General features: G+C 34.4%; 1 pseudogene; it reads right to left on the bottom strand.

The window, feature by feature from the left end:
- Positions 1-336: 336 nt before the first annotated feature.
- The window catches only part of LOC111407438, an 18,121-nt pseudogene continuing 13,435 nt past the window's right edge, over positions 337-5,022 (bottom strand).

Below are 5,022 nucleotides of genomic sequence, written 5' to 3'. Positions count from 1 at the left end.
TTCCGCCAGCCAAATTGTCTACTGCTCGTCGCTCGACGGGTTTTGACGTCCGGGACCGACAAAAGATTATTTCATTCGTCCCTCAACTTCAATTTAATTCAATTTTGTCACTGAAATTTCATTTTATTTTGTCCTAACAAGTGCGCTGCCAACTTCATGGCTAAAATTTTAACACCTCACAATTATGTTGCAGTGTAAACAATCGAGATAGCAAATCTAGACTCGTTCCTAACATTCATATTATTCCCAATTTTTGTCCTTTTTTTTCAATTTTGACTTTCAATTTTAGAAGAATCTTTAAACATAATTTGTAGTACGTACATGCCTTCCAATAAATGAAGAAACATGTACATCAGTACATGCCTGAGCTAATTCAAATTACAGAGTACCAAACTTGTAGAAAGAAGCAAGCATCATCGTCTCACAAGTATTAACCACTATTTAGAGATTGGCCCAAAAAAAGGGTCAAGAACCGAACCAAAACTGAAACTAACAGTCCGAAAAATAAATTATCATTTTTTTTTCCTTTTTTTTCAAAGGTTGGTTTTTGGGTTCAACAATGCAAACCACATAGAAAATAACCAGAATTCTTCATGCCATCTTCATTGTTTTTGTTTTTCAAGTTGCAATAATTCTTTAATTATTATATATTGCTTATATTATCCTTCATTCTATATGTTTAGATGTATCCCAGCAATTCTGAATAAGATTAATCATCCAAAACAATGAGTTTCTCTGTGCTTCCATCAATCCCAACATTGGTCTTGAGATTAGGATCATCCTCCTCCTTCACCTCCATTTCTATATCTGCAATTCCACTTGATAAATCCACAGGAGGTTCAATCTCAGCAGTAGATGATAATGCATTACCAACATCACAAGCAGATTCTGTCAGATTAATTTGTGTTGGAAGATCCACATCCACAGCAGACAACTTCATGCCAGTATCTGCCTCAACTCCAAGCACGAAATCATCTGCTCGGGGAATATACGAGGAACTTGGTTTTTCAACGTTCACCTTCTCATCCTCTCTAGATGCTGGTGAAAGTAAATGGTTAATCTCTTGACTCAATGCTTCTAGCGAAGCAAGATTTCTCCTCAAATTCAAGCTTTCAGGCTTGTCAGCTGTAAGTGCTGCTACTGAATCCAAGGCATCTTCTGTAAATACCTTGCACATCTGCAAGCAAATTAAGCACAATAGTTATCTTACCACATCACTTGGAAGTATATGGGGATCTTGGATAAACCTACGAAAACATGCCAAATAATGATGCATACACTGTCAATAAGATTTGACTGTACGCATTTTACCTCATTGTAGAGACGAACCATACCCAAGCGATCTGATTTGTTGTCACAAGCAGCCTTCGACACTTCCTCTGGAACTGCATTAGAAAAATTAATTACACACCATAGTCTTCACTATTTAATTACATATCAGAATTTCGCAAAAATTCCTCAGGCATTGAGCACCATATAAATAAAAAGTCAATGCAAAAGAGTCTTCATGGTGAAATAAAACCATATACAACGTCAAAGATGATTCATTCCTCAAAATCCACCATGAACCCCATCTTCCTCAGTACACCATGCAGACATGAAATCAGGAACTCATTTCTCAGGTAAAATAGTCTAACTCGATCTGTGCTGAATTATTGATATTCTAGGGGCAAACTTAAAGAATAATTGGCTACACTTACAAATTATTTCAGCTCGAGGCAAATGGTCAATCATTTGGTCATCTGATTCCACAAAACTTGGATTTGCTACATGAGTAACATTGTGTCCAGTCTCATCATTTAGCATTCTGTCACCCTGAAAAATGCATTCATTTAGATAACAAATTAAGGTGATAATATGATTTATCACTTTTAAAAGATTAAAATAGTAATTAAATAGTTGCAGCTAAGCTTCCGACAAAGTTCTGCCTAACTAATCCCCATTTCATGCATCGACACGTATATAGAAAATGATCAAACAACTAAGTGAAAAATCTGTGTCCCACCCTATCTGCTAGAGGATATAGAGAGAGCTAGTCTCATGTGCTTCTATTTATTTGGTGACGAAGGAAACAATTCACATGAGTAAGTTTGAAACAACAGGCAAGCTTTCGTCCATATATGACTAGTGAAAGAACTTACAAAATATTCTTTCTGGTATTCGGCAGTAAGTAATTTCTCCAAAAGTTGCACCCTTTTCTTAATGAACTCAACCTGTCTTCTCTGCATCTCTCTGAAACTATATAGTACAGAATGTTCTTGGACAGGTTGTGTTTGGGCTGCCGAATTTGTTATTCCCAGTGCAACATCTGGCACCTGGTCGTTTTCACTATTTGTTCCTTTCACCTGATTTCCAGGTGTTCCAATTTCAGTTGTGCTCATACCATTCTGTGCTTGAGGAACTCCTGAAGCAGAAACCGATGTTTGAGGAGTTGCTGAAGAAGATTGCATTGGTGGAGCTCCTGAGGCAGAACTTTGGGCTTGAAGATCCCCAGGGGTAGGTAAGTTTATAAAGGGAAGGTTCAGTACTTGACAAATCACTTCTTGGATTCTCAATTCTTTGTCATCAACAATTGCTTGCCATCTTCCATAACCATGTCTTGATGTCCAACAAAATAAAAGTAAATTATAGTGATCCAAATAGAATCTGAGAAATTTATAGTGACTTGTTCAATCAAATTTCATTTCAACTACCTGCTTTGAAGGTCAACAAATAAATATTACCAGAAGGATGGTTGAAATAAATCTTGGCAGAAATCCTTATTGAAACCATTACTGGATTATTTGTGCATAACATATTGTTATGAAACTTTAAATCTTTTTATTATAAAAGTTTCTTGCCGGAACTGCTCTATAAAATGAGGTGAACCTTCAATTTAACAGGAAAAATATAAATAAATAAATAAAATAAAAATAAAAAATAAAAAACCATACTTCAACACCGCTCGCAGAAGAATCCTATCATGCTCCTCCTTCCAAAGTTTTCCAATTTTCAATCCAGGGAAACGAGATACAAGGTCATCCGCAAAAAGAGCAGAACCTCCCTCTTGCAGAGACTTCACCTGTCAACAAACAGGCTGGTCTTTCAAAATTGAATTGAACATCATAGAAATGAAATGTTTTAAGAATGAAATATTAACAGTTATGATACACATTATTCTCTTTTCTACAAAATATTATAATACAACAATAATCTGTCTGCCAAAATACCATAGAACTTTTCATAAACAGGAACAGGAAATATCCACTTCCAAAGATCCCCACTTTTTCATATAGCCCGAGTTTAGCATTAGATTAAAATCCCAACTCAAAGTCAACAATTAATTTTAACAACAATTCATGGGACCCACAACTTTTCAACCACACATTTCATCAACTTTTATCAAAATCCATTGAGAAACTGATTTTAGCCCCCTGTTTGATGGCCTTTAATTCGAAACTCTTTTTTTTTTTTACATACTTATTTTCAATCACACATTCACGTAATAAAATATTTTGCATGTAAACCCAAATTTTTTTCTGTTTTTTAACCACACATTCTCCAAAAATTTACCATTAAAAACATTGTTTTTTTCCAAATAATAGCCATCAAACCTTAATTTACACCAAACAGGGGCATTATAATCTTAATTATTCCAATGTTTAAAAGTTGATTCATGGCAGGAGTAATTGTTGTACAAAAGCATAGGACCATTCAAACTAGAAAATAGTATAGCAGGAAAATGTGTACCTGCACATTCAGACATGACACGTGATATGAAAAAATAAATTTCTTGATAGTTTTGGATCTTCAAAATGGATGTTCATGCAGAATGGAACTATTCCTTGATTGGTTATGTTACATTTACATAATGGCTTACATACACATGATGTGGTCAAATATAATTTGGTCGTTTGTCAAAAACCAAAAAAAAAAAAAAAAAAAAAAAAAAAAAAAAAGGTAATTTCTTTTCCTTTCCAAGAAGCCATTCCAATGCACGATCTTTTGAATCTTTTCCAATTGCAGAGAGAAGTGAAAAAACTCAGCTAGTCTCACATTTAAACATAAAGTCTAGCTACAGACGATGATGACGCTGAAAATTTTATTATTTGAAGAACAAACTAGGCTAGGCATGCCTCCAGCCTAGTCGCATACATTAGCAGGGCAAAAAAGATATATCAATTTCACCTTCATAGACAGCAAGAAAAATGAAATCAAGAGATTTAATCAGTGATCATGATTCCAGAATATCACAAAGCACCAAACTTCTGAAATTTCATTAGCAATAACAATAGATGAGTAACCATGATCTCAGAGTCATCACAAAGCACGAAGTCTTCAAAAGTCTATTTGCAACAATGAAAAATATAATTGTGATTTATCTAATATATAGAGCTTACTTTGTCCCTAATAAGCATTAGGACTGCTATCCTAACAAGTACATCCGGTATTCTTAGTCCCTCTTTTGGAACACCATCTGCCACCAAGAGAAACTATGCAATTATTAACCTCACTTTAACCAAGAAGAAGATACAGAAAAAAAAATCAGAAAACAGATTAACTAGCAAATTTGAGAATTAAAAGGAATAACCTGAGAACGTTGGTGAGTCAGTTATGTCTTCAGCTATGTGTGACAAGAAAAGCCTTCCATAACTGAAATAATAATTTTAGTTGTTCAGCATGAAGTACTGTTAACTGTTGAATGATAAGTATGTTCAGCTACACGAGAAATAAATGACAGGAAAATTCAAGACTTTTAATGAGAATAAATAGTGGATATTAAAAAGCTTGTCTCTTCAAGTCTACTTGGAATGGTCACTCATCCAAATGAACTCACGGATACATATGGAGGATATACATTATATTGAAGACTCAATTTCAAAGTCCAAGAAGACATGCATGGATTATTTAAGAACTTCCTTTGGCATGCTATCATACGACAAGTCCCAAAAGTAAAGTCCAGAAACAGTGTAGATTATATTCTTTTTTCCTTTTATGTCAGTTCAAGATGAAAATGGGTTGAAATTGTTGCAAAGTAAAAAA

The sequence above is a fragment of the Olea europaea genome, chromosome 13 (assembly GCF_002742605.1).
Source record: "Olea europaea var. sylvestris chromosome 13, O_europaea_v1, whole genome shotgun sequence".
Classification (NCBI taxonomy): domain Eukaryota; kingdom Viridiplantae; phylum Streptophyta; class Magnoliopsida; order Lamiales; family Oleaceae; genus Olea; species Olea europaea.
Note: the sequence above shows the minus strand (reverse complement) of the source record. Positions and strands in the feature narration are given on the sequence as shown.